The 17113-nt window shown below is 35.8% G+C and overlaps 1 protein-coding gene across 1 annotated transcript in view; it reads right to left on the minus strand.

Annotated features, from left to right (window-relative positions):
* Positions 1–4674: 4674 nt before the first annotated feature.
* The window catches only part of LOC107572285 (t-SNARE domain-containing protein 1-like), a 137019-nt gene continuing 124580 nt past the window's right edge, over positions 4675–17113 (minus strand). Inside the window, exon 12 of the mRNA XM_016258705.1 lies at positions 4675–4936. The gene's annotated coding sequence lies outside the window, so the exon portion shown is untranslated. The remainder of the gene's footprint in view (positions 4937–17113) is intronic.

Here is a 17113-nt window from a genome sequence, read left to right on the forward strand (position 1 = left end):
GGAGAGGAATTGTTAAATAAAGTTTTTTTTTTTTTTGTGCACAAAAAAGTATTCTCGTAGCTTCGTATAATTGCGGCTGAACCACTAATGTCACATGGATTATTTTACCGATCTCCTTGCTACGTTTCTGGACTTGGGAACATTTCAGTTGTATTGCTGTCTATGCAAGGTCAGACAGCCCTCAGATTCCATCAAATATATCTTAATTTGTGTTCCGAACATGAACGAAGGTCTTACGGGTTTGAAACAACATGAGGGTGAGTAATTAATGACAGAATTTTCATTTTTGGGTGAACTATCCCTTTAATGGTTTGATTTAGAGTGAATCTAGTCTCAGGCTCAAACGTCACGCCCACGGAACATTGGCTAAATGTCTGATGCATATGGCACACAAAAGTGGAAACACTTCAGGAGTTTCGAAGTCGTCATCGGATTGGTTGAATCATACAGGATTTCCGGGAGACGTGTGTCTGCATCACACGGATACGCTGATTCCGTTCAGATCAAATCACAACAATGTAGGAAACAGATACGGCGTGATGCAGCTGACACAGAACAGCACACGAACATTTACGTCCAGCGTATATTCTCCAAAATGGCACCAAGGTGATGCGGAGGAGACGAATTGTTGAATAAAGTCTTTTTTTCTTTTCTTATAACGTTCCGCCTGGAAACCAAGATGCTGTAACGGCAAACCCCCTCATGAAAGAAGAAAGCCGTCATGTTTACAACTGTGACAACGAGCGCTTATCAGGATCAACTAAACACTGGATTTTCAAAAGTATGTGAAATATGTAAAGTTAGCGGCACATAATCTTTAAAATACGTCCGAGAGTTTTACACACGTGTGGCGGGTGTGGCGACATTCCCACACCCCGAAACGTGATGCTGAAACAAAACGAACTGTGATTGGTTGTTTGACATGTCGGTCAAACGGCCTCATGGGCGGGCTTTGGCCAATGAAAGCTGCCATGGATTCGTGAGACTAGAGTGAGTCAGTCAACAAACATGTCCTCCCTGAACTGGCAGTCATTTTTCGGCTATGTCCGATTCGAAAAGAACCAAACTTATTAGGTTCAGGAGACTTTCATCAGTCTGTTTACAGTCTAGTTGTTCATATGGCAACCAATTCAAGAAACATATTCACAACAGTTTTAAATTATATAATTGTGTGTAAATAATATCAAAAAAAATATTTGACAAAATATTAATGTATTCACAGTAAATACAACATCTATTTATTTATGTTATTTAAGGCAGAAACATTCTAAAGCTTGTGAACTGGTATTTACGTCACAAATAGCCTACAATTAGAATTATATTCATACTACTCACCAGAGGTAGGTTACCCTATTTCATAAAAATCATAAATAAACAAATAAATAAAAAGACTGAAATGACAGATTGCATTTAATTTTGACAGATATTTTAGTGTGATGCCAAAGATGTCATCCCATGTTAACATAATAATACACTCCTAACTATTAATTATTAATTTCTAGTTGTCCAACTGCATAATCCTTGCTTTCTGCGGACATCCTCAAGATATGAAAATACCTCTTCCCAGAGAAACCTATTTTCTTTTATTTGAGTTATCAAATAATATTTTTGCAGTTTCTTCAACTTGTCTATGAAAAGATTCTCAAATGTGCAAAGTTCTCAGGTGTGTCCCTTTCGGATGGCCGTGTACGATTTCAGATAACTGGCAGACTGCATTTGTCCTCCACATCTACATATCAATGACCAAAATATGTGGACGTTTGATGTGGCACTGTATTTTCAGCGCCTTTTAATGGTGACTCAATGAAAACGGGCATCTTTTTATGTGCAAAAACATCAAGTCTACATCCTGAAGCAATTACGACTGCCCCAAACTTCAAAATATGACTAGCTAGTTGCCTCTAATTTAAGCCTGAACATTATTAGACATGCAAAAAACAATCAATGACACATCTACAACATAAATGACCACATATGCACTCCAAAACAATCTGCACGCCACCTATATATATTTGTGCTTATGGATTGGGATTCCTGACATTTTGCTGCTACATTAAAAAGCAGCGGTGAGTGAGCAGGCTGGACAGCGAGAAGTTATGAAATGGTGGAAGACATTTATCCATATGTCAGTGATAAGAGGCAACCTGTCAAAGGCTTGATGCCAAACTGCACCACCCGATGCGTAAACACTCTCTCCGACTGCAAGCGGACAGTTCTTTTGTGCAATCAATGCCAGCTAGAGGCATTTTATAAATCATCGATAATAAACACACCTCCATTCTCTTTCTGATTCCATCCTGTATCTGTCAAGAGCAAATTTGTCCATTGCCTAAGCAGTGGAAACAACATTGCGTTATTGACCACGCTGTCTGCATTTATGTTTGTGTAAGTGACTGCTGTCATGATGGAAGCTTTGATGGAAATGCAGGGCTGTGACAAATGTTCCCCATTGACATGTTTACTAAATGTCCTTTTATGCAGCTGTAGCTATTAAATGCACACTTTGGAAAGATAAAAAAGAATGCGTAATCATGTTTATGTATTCAGTGGGATCCTGCTCTGTTATATTAGTCTGCGAGACCAGCTAGATTGGCTAGAATCATCTAATACTATTTTAAGATTTTTTTTTTTTTTAGCAAGTTAGCAAATTGCCTGTGGCGGATTAAGTTATAATATTTGTTTTTCCTCCAATGACTTGTTTTGCAAAATTTAATCAAGCCTTGGTAGCTATTGTGATTGCAAACGGCATAATGTTGCAGTAGCTCGGCCCATTAGAAAGACTTTAATTCTCACTATAGAGAGCTCACTGATTCATGAGGCCTAGAGGAGCAATAACTCAAGAGATTTAACCCTTGCTAACACGAGTTGCAAATGGGACAGCCAAGAGAAGCTATATGTACTATTGCTGCCAGTTAGCCAACATTTTAGCAACCAAACAGAGATGGATTTAGGAAGAATATTAAGCATGTTAGCATCTATATTTCTTCTAGCTTGTCGAAGGGGATTTTTGAGGGACAACATTAGATTTAGTCTTCTTATGGAGAAGATAAATATGGGAATATGCTACAAAACATTGAACAAACATTTAATATCACAAAATGTCTTCTAATTTTTTTAAAATGTTGATGCACATACACAACTGTTCAAACATAAGATTGATTGATTTATTTAAATTAATACCTTTATTCGGCAGGGACACATTAAATTGATCAAGTCACAAGCAAAGGCATTTATAATGTTACACAAATTATTCCATTTTAAATAAATGCTGTTCTTTTGAACTTTCTATTCATCAAAGAATACTGTAAAAAGATCTGGTTTCCAAAAAATTAGGCACCACAAATATTTTCAACATTGATAATTAAAGAAAAAGTATCTTGAGCACCAAATCAGTATATTACCTGGTTCCATCACAATTAATTAATATATGTATTATATAAAAGAGGAACTGAATGCTTAAATGAAAGCAGTCCTACTTATCTACTTTACATTTAACAACACATTCCTTTAACTAGCTTCCAAAGCAATCCATAAACACATAGTTAAGCTTTAACATTCTGTAGCAGCAATCAGTGATGTATCAGCCGAAACTGCTATGACAGAAAAAGCGTTAACTATACCCCATTTAAATTCTGTGTCGACTTTCTCAGATCATCCAATAGTTAAAATAATCACTCTGAGGGGAAAACGTAGTGAGCTTGTTGCTGTCTCTGAATGAATAGTGTCCCATGAAGTTCCTGTCTCATATTGATAAACAGGTGAATGACTGAGCCAGTACAAACCTATTATTTGTATGTCAGTTCTCTTTCCATCACAATCTGCTGAGGTTTTATGAGCTTTGAGTGTGTGCGCGAACAGGACTGCAAAAGAAATTGAGTTTTTACATTCTACCGTTTAATAAAAGCCAGCAAATAAACAATTAAAAATCAACTTAAATAATGAATATTAAGAGCAGTGCAATACAAGACTACTGAACCTTTGAAATAATATTTCATAAAAAAAATGGTTATGCAAATAATAACAATAACATCGTTTTCTCTCTCAACAGGTATTCTATAATGGTAGGTTAAGTGCTGCATTCAAATGTCAGTTTATAATACCAGTTTTTGGTAAACACAGACAGCAGGTTACAATATTTAAAGAGAAATGTACCAGTTATGTTTCTTTATAACAAATAATTGCCTTATAAAGAATGTTCCTAAAAATAATGTTCCTAAAAATAATGTTACACTTTTGACACAATTTATATATTTGCGCCCTAGAAAAATAAATATACACATGTATTGTGAGCAGCAAAAGATCAATATGAGCTGATATGAGAACTAGCATAAGACTGATTCTTGAGACATGGGACAAAACACAGAAAATCGACTTGGAAATTAATCAAATGATCTTCACACAAATGTTCCATTTAATTTATTGTGGTTATATTTGTATTTATATTTTCATCATAACCTTGATATGCTAACTCTGTCATACAAATTATAAGAAATAATCAGTTTGAAACTATCTTAATTAAACTTAAAAAAAAATAAAAATCCAAATTTAATTACAGGCAAGCAAAACCACAGCCAATTCTGTCTCAGTACTCAAGAATCAGCAATAAATGGAAAGGATATTTTAACGTTGGCATAAACGCCCTACAGCAACATTTAGTCTATTTGGATTTTGATTCGAGTCCACTTTGAAGAGGTAAGGAGCAATTAATTGCACATTACAGTACAAAGCACTGATTAAAAATAGACTCTTTTAACGAACAGTCACACACACACACACACACACACACACACACACATTTCCATACATGCATACACAGTAAAACACACAATCCGACAGAAGTATAGATTAGATTAGAAGAGAGGTGAACCTCTACATATAGACTCTCATTTTGCTGGGAAGTTGAGGAGAGATCACAGCAGAGTGGAAACAGCAATTTCTGAAAGAATAACAGAAAAAGGTCAAATGTCACAAAGCATGTCAACACCATTATGAAGGACATAATTCTGATATCTGACTCAAGCACAACAAGATACAAGAACATTTTCATATATATATATATATATATATATATATATATATTAGTACTGTCAAACGATTAATCACATCCGAAATAAAAGACATCTAAAATATTATGTATATATATATATATATATATACACACACACACACATGAAATTGGTGGACACACTGGCAAACTGCTTCTTCCCCGGCAACATCTTTCTAGCCAGTTAAAACATTAACTGGTTTCAAAGCAAACTGTACATTTTATTATAAAAAAATTCCTGAGGTGTGGGTAATGTAAATTAGGATTTGTGGTCAGACAGGTAAAGTTTTTAGTGCAAGCCTAATTTTTTAACTGAAGTGGTTCATTAATCACCCAACTAGGCAATCCATAAAAGGCCATAGCTCATCACTTTCATCTGAAATTATCCTTATTCAGAGCGCAAACAAGAAACCTTTAAGTAAATGAGAGTTAGGGAGGCATTATTCCCTGTCACTAGATGTGGGTTAGTATTCCGACTTTATGCCTCTTTCTATGCTGAGTTAAACTTTAACCCTTTCCTATACCAACTGTTTGTGTGTGTGTGTGTGTGTATGTGTATGTTAGACCAGTTTATGTGTTTATGTAGTATGTTGGACTAGTTTAAGTGTTTATGTAGTTAATAAAACCTTACTTGTATCACACTTGACGTGTTCATTGTTTGCTCATAACCGGAGTCAATAATCATGCAGATTTACGTTACAAGCTTATAGAATTGTACAGTAAGAAAGTTATTTCCCTTAACCAGGAAATTAACGTCTTAGAATTGACAAGACAGTTGACCCTGAGTGGTCAGCTAAATATCTACAGTGGATCTAAAATATGAATAGTTAATTATAACTAGTTATGGTTAATTATTCATATTTCCCCATGAGCTGATTCGCTACACAGCCTTTCTGAGCATAAGAGACTTCTTACAAAAAAAACAAAAAACATAATTATTCCAAACATTTTGGCTAGTGTGTGTATATATATATATATATATATATACATTTATATATATTAGGGCTGTCATCGTTTACGCATGCGATTAATTTTACAATCCTTAATGCGTTAAAATAATTTTAAGCAATTGACGCAAAATTACTGAAGCATCATTTCTATTCTAACCCTTTAACCCAATTTTGCTACTCTGCTTGCGATTAGATAATTTTAAGCTGCTAAACTCCAGGAAAGTTTTCAGTCCAATGATCCAGTAAGTGAATGCATTCAAACAATCCGTCCAAAACAGCGCTAATATAAAGTAAACCAGGCTGATTACATCAGAGATTGCAGAGAGAACAAAGACTCACTTTGCGTTTTCAGTGAATTATTCATTCCAGCGTGGCTTTAAAACACGAGCTCTGTCATATTCTGTGATTGTCTCTGAAGAGTGCGGGCCCTCACACGTCACACGCACTGTGTGAAGTACAGATTGAACGGATTGTCAACACATCCCACTTTAAGTGGGAGAACTTGCACAATTGGTGGCTGACTAAATACTTTTTTCCCCCACTGTATATATATATAAAAAACATTTCTTAATCGTTTGGGAAATTGTGTAAAGCATAAATGGAGTTTAATGCTTTTTAAAAAATGGGATACGAAACAAACATTTTTTATTTACTTTAGAAAATAAATGTTCCAGCTGATATTTAATACAACAGGCACTCTTGCTTGTGTGATATTCCTTAAATGTGTCACTTGTTATCATCAGCAATTGCAGTCCATCTGTGCAATAGAATGTGAACGTTTCTGTAAACAACTGACCAAAATGAATGAATGAATGAATGTAACTTGGTACAAGACCAGCCAGTCGCTCTACTTAAAAAATGTCTCTAAGTACTTCCCACTGTCTGCAGAATTACCTGGATTTACACCCCACATCTTTTAAAGTGTTCCATGTCACCCACCTTCCTCTCCGTCTTTCTTTTCCCTCAGACTCATTTCACCCACTGTGCCTAAGGATTCCTGTTCACGTCAGCAGAGTCTGAACAGTAAGTTTGATCTCAAATGACCTGTCTCTGCCCGTCTGGGTCTGCAGGGCTGATCTGAGGCCAGCGCTGACACATGGAGGACTCAGAACACTCCAGTAAAGTAAGAGTGAAGGACACTGCAGCTTTTGATGTGCTTCTTTACCTGCTTTAACCTCCCCACCCATGTGGAGTGGCTTTTCGTCCACGCACACACACAAATAAAATGCAGATAACGACAGAACAATGGAAAATGTATAAGGATCGTCACAAGAGGAGATTAACAAAACAAGGCCAATAAAAGGGAAAAAAGAGGCATACAGTATTTACTATAAGTGGGATGCAACAAAAATGTGAATTGCAGACAGAAATTCTATAGAACACGTCTGCATACTTGAATGAAAGCAAAAATAAATAACACAATTCATTTGAAAAGCCTTTTATGCTCACCAAGGCTGCATTATTGCTGCAAAAGTACAGTAAAATAATATTGTGAAATATTATTACAATTTTAAATATCTATTTTATATTTTAATTTATTTTAAAATGTAATTAATTCCAATGGTGGAAAAGCTGATTTTTTAGCAGCCATTACTCCAGTCTTCAGTGACACATCAACAAGATCAAGTAACATTTATTTATTATTATCATGTTGTGCTGCTAAATATTTTTGTGGAAACTGATTTCATTTTCTTTTTTTTCTTTTTTTAATTAAATTAAATTAAAATTCTTCCTGACCCCAGAACTTTAAATGGTAGTGAATAAGTTCTTGCATGCACAACTATTAAATGGGAATTTCAGTGTGCTTTTTGTCTGTTTGTTCTGTTTCTATTATAGGCATAAAAATATGTCTTTCAGATTTTTATAACAGATCTGTTTTGGGTGAACTATACCTGTAAGTTCATTTTAAGGTGACATCTGTGAGATTTCACCATGAGATACATTTCTAGACAGTCTAATTCCCTTTACAATACACACTATTTTAATGCCACATAAATGTTTGTGTTTTCATAATTGTTATTGCCACACTGTGATTTGCAATATTGTTTCAAAAACATGCAGATACATGTGACTAAACGTCTCCTATGAATTCCCGTAATATCAAGAACAACAACAAAATAAATGTCAAATGATGATTCTGACAAAAAGAAGAGGAGGAGGTTTTAATGTGTGCGTGTGTGTGTGTGTGTGTGTGTGTGTGTGTGTGTGTGTGTGTGTGTGTGTGTGTGTGTGTGTGTGTGTGTGTGTGTGTGAGAGAGAGAGAGAGAATCTGGAAAAAATAATGAGTGGGAGAGGCAGAGAGAGAAATGACAGATGAGCATTATGTGAACGTCTGACAAAAAGGTCTCAGAAACGTCCATCAGTTCTGAAGTCATTGTCGCCACTGTGTGGGAATCTTGGCTGAGACGATGAGAGAGAGCAGGCAGTAAGTGAGGGGAATGGTAAAGGGAGTAAAAGGATGAAAGGATGGGGAACTGAGAAAGAAGGAACACCTGCTTTGAAATGACAGAGATCAGAGGGCAACTTCCACCCAGGCTGTCTCTCTGGCCAAGAAGCTTGCTCTGCTGGCTTCGTCCACATCAAAGGCTGCTTCACAGCCACCGCGGGGAGGATCTCCCCCAGCCACCGAGCTCACAAGTCTCACTCTTCCTGCATGCCAACTGTGCCACTATAGCCATTTTACCAGCATCATGCTCTGAGTGGAAATGACATGAGAGGGGAGCTAGAGAGCCTCCAAAACAACTCGCAGGCTTATGAGACGATGAGGAATCTCCTCGACATAAGCACATAAAGTGGCAAACCAGAGCAATAGCTGAAGACAAGGGTGCAACTGGGCCAAAGCTCCTGGGGTAAAAGGGCCCGTCTGTTGCTATGCACTGCAAAACTGTCCTAATTCACAAGGTCATTGCGTGCAATGAGTAAAGACTGAATCTGAGGTAATTTGACTGAAAATTTTATACATTATAAATGTTGTGTATGTACTTAAATAATCTTGAAATATATTTTGAAATAAATTAGATAAAAGTATATAAAATAATTAAAAGTATAGTTCAACCAAAAATTAAAAACTGCTGAAAATTCACTCACCATCACTAGTAGTTCCTTAGTAGCACTTTAGCTTTAAAGTGAAAAATACATTAGCCTCTCACTAATTACTCAAGCGTTACCTTGTCAGCCTGCAGGAACTACTAGTGATCTGGACCATTATTTTAAAGTGAAAAACACCTTAACCACTCAGTAATTACTAAGTAATTTAATAAGTTATTTAACATATTTTATATCTGACACATACATTTGTGTGAGGCACTAGTGACATTTTACCAGACACTGTAATCTGGAATATGCGGTTTTGTGCTGAACACAATATAAATTCAGTCGATGCCATGATTAAGGATGTGTACTGTTTTTGTCAAGAGAACATCATTATTTGTATTCAAGAAAAGTCCTCCCCAGCCTACTGCCACTTTGGAGTCGGAGACATACTGAACTGACACAAACTAGAGCTCATAATTGTGAACTAATTCAATCACTTCCTAATTATTAACATTTTTTAATTAAATATTTGTATTATTATTGTATGTTTTTGTTTGAAATAAACCGAGAACATCCATCCTTTGGTAAGAGTAGTAGTCACAATTTCACTTATTTGGGGGATATCATATTCATAAATTAGTTTCCACAAAGAACCCAATTGTTCACTTTTAAGACGTTACTGTTGTGATTAGTAATTAATTGGTTATTCTTTATTAATTGGTCATAGTTCGCAAGTAGTTCTCAATGAGGATATATTTTTTTTTGTAAATATCGAATATCTAATAAGTAACTACCTTTGTCCTAAATTTGCTACTACTTACTGCTTAGTTAATCTTGCTTCTCTATTAGTTAATAGTATTAAGTTAAGTGTTAATGTAGTACTACCTATTACTTCCTGCATAGTTACTTGTTAACAACGGACCATTATTCTAAAGTGTTACCGAAAAAGAGAATTTCCTCTGTTGCATGCTACTCTGCTACCATTTCCTTATTTATTTACACTAACAGTCATATGTCTGGACACATCATTGGACGATTTCTTTTTTCTCATTATCTAAAACAAACTAACTTAAAACTAACTTTGAGAGGTAAAGGTAAAGTTTTCAACAAGCATCCCAAGATGCACCTCATGTAGATGTTCGAGAGAAGATTAAAGTGTATACTTTGGAAAATTTACAATATACACTCTAAAAAATGCTGGGTTGTTTCAACCCAACTTTGGGTCAAATATGGACTAACCCAACTTTTGGGTTAAAAATTGTATGTAAAAATTTAACCCAACGGTTGGGTTAGTCCATATTTGACCCAAAGTTGGGTTGAAACAACCCAGCATTTTTTAGAGTGTACGAGAGCAGTAGAAACAGGGCATGGAATAAATGGAAAGAAGATGGGGAAGGATACCAGGAAATGTTGCATGCCATTCTCAAATGCACTATCTGTGTGAGCATGACAGTTTAATGTATCAGAACATGCACAACTGCGAGATGCTGTTGGGTACGTCAAAAGCTTCATATGACAGATTTAACTCCAGACCAGGATGAAAAGGGTTTTTTAGCTGTATTTTTCCCAATCCAAAAGTTCTAAGATTTACTAGTTGCTATTCGGGGCAAATCAATGTGGACAGATGGGCCCCTGCACTCCAAAAGCATCCGTCTCGCCCCATTTCCAGTCCACATCCTGACGCCCTCTCCCGATAGCTCATATCAATCAAAGCCAAGCACTCTTCACAGCCAAAGTATTGATTGTCAGAGAGGGAATTAAATGGTACCTCCGCACCTCCACAGACGCAGAGCGAGTGCTCTGTATGAGTTGAAGGCAGAGAGCTGTTTGAAACTTCACATTCTAGTCCAGCTGCCCGAATAAAAGGTAAAAACGTCTTTGGACACACCAGAATGGAGTCTACTCACTAAGTGCATAAGCTTTTACACCTCCAACAGTGAATAGAAAAGCTATCTGAGAGCCATTCAAACATCTTCCTGTCAAACTGCCCATTTGCCCTGTTGAAAAAAGCCCCCCCCCCACACCGAGTGTGAGTCATGCTAGGTGCTGTAGATGGGGCAAGATGTCTCACCACCCTACCTTTAGTTTGCCTTTTGACAATGGATTTAACATCATCAACATCATTATTTGACAGATTGATACCATCAGAGAATTTTATTTATTTATTCATTCATTCATTTGTTAAATTTTGAAGTGGAAATGTAGACTTGGAAAAGAAGTAAAAAGTAAAAGATGTTCATATCAGAAACGACACAAATCTGATTTTATTTAAAGAATAATTAATGGGATTCCAAACTGTCCCCCCGGCAGTGTACATATATTCTGTTTTGTGCTTTCCTTCTAACAATATATTTCATGGTGCAATGTAATTTATGTTATCGTGCATGTTACATACATATCTAAATATTTGCATGTTACAGGGACTGACTGTAAACATCTTTTTTTCCCCTAATCTTTCCCTGTGGTCCTCATGGATTCGACGACTTTGCATTGATCTTTCGACTATAATGACACTTTTAAGTCCTCAGTCTTTTTAATGGTGGTGTCTATAGCACATTAAGTTGACCAATCAGCTTTAGGTAATCTCAGCTCTTCCTGGAGACACTAGCTAGCAGCTGACGCTGGGAGGGGGCTATCTCATTGTGACGCCTGTAGAAGCATATCCCCCCAAAAAAAGAAGACAAGTGTGATTTCTGTCATCCTCCATTTCAGAGAGGTGTTCTCTCTATCTCTCGGTTTCCTTCTATAAGCTACTAACATTTAGGTTTGGGACTCTGAAAACTTATAATAACTCCGCTGCACATCTGTTTCTCACATGGGAACTTCAGCGCCTGTCTCTCACCCGCAGAGTTTGTCGGTAATCCCCATGAGTAAAGTTCAGAGCGAGCTGACAGGACTAAAAAATAGATAAATAAGGATTTTCATTTTTCACCCTTTAATGGAAAATTGCACATAACATTTCTCACTCAGCATTTATCCTTAATAGCGGCTGCAAATCCATATCCCCTAATTTCACAAAATCACTTCATTGCAGAGAAAAGAGCATTTTTTTGCTGGTAGGAAACATAGTTTGTTAAACCTTTTCTTTCTCTTTTCTTACTCCTTTTTCCACTCATGACAGAGAAATCGATATAAAACATTTTAAATGCACTTTAAATAACAGGCTCTATCAAATTGCTTTTTTTTTCTAGAAAATCACTGTCATATTTCACTCAGCTCTGGCTTATTTAAAAAAAAAAAACACACACATGCAACAAAAAGTGGAACGTACAGCAAAAAATGAGACAACGGAGCATCAACAAACCTCATCATAAGTGAACTCAGAAACTTCTATCAGTCAGTGGAGAAAGTGAGTAATGTCTTGCATTAAGTTTGTTGTTTATTCTTAGCCGGAAGCAGTGAAATAACCCTATTAAATCAAGTAGTCGCCCTGCCATTAATCTCAATGCAGCCAACTAGTTCCTCAAAGCTAATGGGGTTTAGAATTTACATCAGGCAAGTTTACCCACAAAGTTTGCCTAAGAGGATTTTAGTCCATATAGAAGGCTTATTGTCACACTTGTTCATGGACATGGATTAAATATACAAGGACTAGCGCACTGTGCTAACTCCAAGCTGCCTTTAATTTCTGACAGCTGCTACTGACTAGCAAGTAGAAAATGACCTTCACCAATGTGCTGGTGGTTGTGGGGCGGTTAAAGATCATGGGCTGGTCGCAATGAAGCCCTTAAACTGAGAAAACCCTATTTTGAAATCATCACTAAGGGTTTTCTTAACCTAAGCAACATGCATAGGGTTTTTATGTTAAATCAGATGGTCAATGCTTGAAGGTCTGATGTTTAGTACTCTAGGCACCCTTAAATATGCTCTCATATCCTCTGTGCCTCTGTCGGATTTCTTTCTTTTCATCTTTGCAATGTCTCATCAGTGAATACCAGCTCAGTGTTGTCAACTTAGCTTTTTCATTTGAATAAGCCTCTTTCTGCAGGAACCTGTCTGCTCTGTTTCACTGAGGCTAAATCAGCTTTAGCAGCTAAATATAAAAATGTTTCCTGAGAATTAATTCATTAATATTTATCAGCGAAAAAAGGTGATTGGAATTCAACTTCAGCCCTGCTAGCAGTTCAGAGAGAACGACAAGCCACACATAAGCTTGGATGCCTCAGTTGATCTTAAAAGCTCAAAATGTGTGTATATGACTTGTGCTGGAACACTTTACCAATAATATTTCAAAAAAGAAAGTCAGACTCTCCTGGAGACATGGAAAGTAAATATATGATTAGGAATAGAGAAAAAGGAATCAAAGAGGAAAAACAGATAACATTACCAAGAAGTAGCTCAGAGCAACATGTTTAGATAAAGACACCGAAGAAGTGAAACCAGAGGGAACATTAGGGCTGAACTAGCTACACGCTGCTAGCTGTTTTCCACTGAAATGGTGTTTGTGATTGGCCAACAGATCTGCTAAACATTCTCAGAGACAGAAAGGACTAAACAGAAACAGAAACAGAACTGGAACGAAAACAATTTTTTTCCCAAATAAAGCGGAAATAAAATAAAATAGAAATATTAGATCAGAAATTTAAATTAAATGAAAATTAGAAATGCTGTCTTGGCAACTAGCTTAAGTGAACTGAACCGAGCTAAAAGTAAAAATAAAAACAATTTAATGTAGTAATAATAATAATAATAAAATGACAAAAGCATATGAAATTTACTAAAAATAAATAAACTAAATTTAAAATCAAAACTGAAAATCTAAAAATAAAATATAATTCAAAATATTTTTGATTGTGATGTTTTTTATCAGCTGTTTAAACACTCATTCTGATGGCACCCATTCACTGCAGAGGATCCATTAGTGAGCAAGTGATGTAATGCTAAATTTCTCCAAATCTGTTCTAAAGAAGAAAGATTTTGGATGGCCTGATGGGGAGTAATTTTCAGCAAATTTTCATTTTTGGGTGAACTTTTACTTTAAGAGCAAACTTTTTTAAACATGAAGGGTAAATTAAAGGGTTAGTTCACCCAAAAATTTAAATTAGCCCATGAATTACTCACCCTCAAGGCATCCTAGGTGTATATGACTTTCTTCTTTCAGACGAATCCAGTCGGAGTTATATAAAAAAATTGACTTTGATCTTCCAAGCTGTATAAGCTGTATAAAGTTCATCAGTCCAAAAGAAGTGAAATAAAGCGCATCCATCCATATTAAAAGGTGCCTCACATGTCTGCGAGGGGTGAACAAAGGCCTCCTGTAACGAATCGATGCATTTTTGTAAGAAAAAAATATTGAAAAAGTAATAATCAATTTAATCTAGCTTGCTCTCACTGTTGTACACGGAAGCAGCTCCGGAAGGATGACATAGGACGTTGGCGTTTAACTCAGAAGTGACGAACGCGGAAGCGCAGGGGAGAGATCAAAACAAAACATAAATTTAAATAAATTAATAAAAAGGAATGAACGAATACCCTACTCAATGTAGTGTTGTTACTATTAACTATAAAACGGTAACATTAATAAATTAAGCTTTCATTAATTATAGTAAAGCTGAAATAATAATAAAGAAAATTTTAATAATATTAGAAGAAAAACTTGATCTTAAATTTGAACTTAAAAATTCAACTTAACATTTAATGAAACGTAAATGAAAATTAGAAATGTTGCTTTTGCAACTGGAGAACTATTAAAAGTACTACAATTAAAATGGAAATAAAAATTAAAGAATAAAACAATAAAAAAATAAAGCTAAATAAAATAAATGCTAAATTAAATATAAAAATAATACAAAAATGGTTAAACTACATTAAAATACTAAAACTAAAATTAAAACTGAAAATATAAAATGTATATATTTATTAATATTTTAAATAATATTTAAAATATTAATACATACTACAATAATATAGCTTTGATGTGTCATTCAGCATACAATAATAATCCAAGTAATTTAAAAAGCTGTGGCAACATAAAATAATAAACAATGAGCTAAATGACCCTTAAACCATCTCAAAAAGCTCCATGATCACCTCCCATAATATCTTCTTCCTCTGAACCAGTCAACATTTCCAAAGGCAACACACTAAGCCAGGAGCAGCAGTGATGGAAGAGAGACATTAAAGGCTTCTAAGGCTAAGCAGAGGTACATTCTGCCCTCCTCCCCTGCCCTTCCCAGCATGCTTGTGATGGGTGGTTGGGTCTGTTATGTCCCTTCTTTCCATGACGGTGTCTGGCTGCACGGTTTGACAGCAGCTTCAGTGGAGGGTATGGTGTACACCCACGCAGGTGCAGGCCGGCCCACTAATCCGCCACTCAGCGGTCAGTCTCAGACATGATAAGGGTCAAACTGAGACTTGGCCCAGCCATGCAGTTCTATGCCGGGGAGAACCAAGGAAATGTGCTGGCTTTGCACTCTTCTATCATGTTCAAAAAGAGCAGCCCACATGAGGTTGGACACAGACTGTGGGTTTTATGTGGGCTGTGCATGTGCATGAACATTCGAAAATCACAAACTTATACAGAAATGAATGGCAGGGCCTTGGTAATAGAACTGGGAGTCCTTTTTATACTATGAAAACTGTCATCATAAAAATCTCTTGAAATTTTTTTTTTTATATATATAACATTTGAATTCTTGGTTTACACTGTGCATATATTTGGTGCTTATTTGTCAGAGTCTGCAGTCAATCTGCATCATAAACTAAACTGTTCTGTTTCTATGGCAGCAATGAATTTCCAAGAAGTAATTTCCTCACAGATTTTAAATTCCCTTCAGCAGATCTGGCTATACTGTTTAAGAGCTGTAAACAAGTCAGTGAGGAGCTGGTGAGATGTCCTGTTGTGTACAAATGGAGGTCTTTGAGGCCAAAGTATTCATTTATTATTCAATTCAGGTTCCTTTTTAGGCAGTGCTGAGTGATTTTCAAGTGTGTCACAAAAGATTTACAATAACATTCAGATATGATTTTGGTCTTTACACAACAGTACGGTTTTTTATCTTAAAAAAAGAAAATTGTCTCTAAGTGTACAGTCTTAAAAAGACAAGTCACAGTTGCATGGCAGAATGTATATTTACATGTTGTTGTTTTTTCCAACTTACACAATCATAGTCACAAAACCCTGTTTTTTGATGTGCTGAAAAGTGATGTGACGTGTGGCCAAGTATGGTGACCCATAAATCATCATAACAAACTTCAGCTGATCATACAATGTGCAGAATGATGTTATTCATATAAATACAAAGAAGCCAATTTGAGGAAGGCAAATATCTAATTCCGATATTGTTCTGACATTTAATCTATGGCAAAATATACCAGCAATAAAATTGTAAGCAACACAACAGGATTGATCTCCTGTTTTATTTCTAGTCTAGTCAGATTTTTGTTATATTTTGCTCTGCCAAATGTACCTATAAAGACCAAGATTCCAAGAGGAAAACAGCTTCAGAAATTGACTTAATAGTTCAGATTGTAATCCTATAAAACCCGGGAAAAAAATTGCAATTTCAGGCTACGGGTTTTTTAAATAGTGGTTTATCAGTTAAATAAGGTCCATGTTAGTGTTGTTTTTGGCGGCCTGTTTTAATTTTAGTTTTGGTCTAGTCTTTGCGTGAAGCTGTCATTTTAGTTTTTATTAGTTTTAGTCACGTTCATACTCTTTTTAGTCTAGTCAAGTTTTAGTCAACTAAAAGTCTGAGCATTTTAGTCTTATTTTAGTCAGAATTATCCATTACTATTTTAGTCTAGTTTTAGTCGATGAAAATTGTATTTTAGTCTCTTTTTAGAAATGCAATTCTATTTAACCCAGTCAATATAGTAGAAGTACCTAGTAGTATAGACGAAACCAAAATTTTCTTTTAGCCAAACCCATTTCAAACAAGATTATCTTATTATATTATTGTTACCTTATAGACTCAAGAATACATCCATTCCAGACACGGAAGACGCTCCGATTTGAATTTACAACATTTATTTTACCAACCAAACATGTTAGAAGTACACACACATAAATTTAAATAAAGACGAACCCCGGCTGGCCAGCCATCAGTCCCTTTCTCTGTGTCAGACTTAACTTTGTTTGGTTTTC

This window comes from Sinocyclocheilus grahami, unplaced genomic scaffold (genome assembly GCF_001515645.1).
Source record: "Sinocyclocheilus grahami isolate Dianchi unplaced genomic scaffold, SAMN03320097.WGS_v1.1 scaffold1729.1, whole genome shotgun sequence".
NCBI lineage: Eukaryota > Metazoa > Chordata > Actinopteri > Cypriniformes > Cyprinidae > Sinocyclocheilus > Sinocyclocheilus grahami.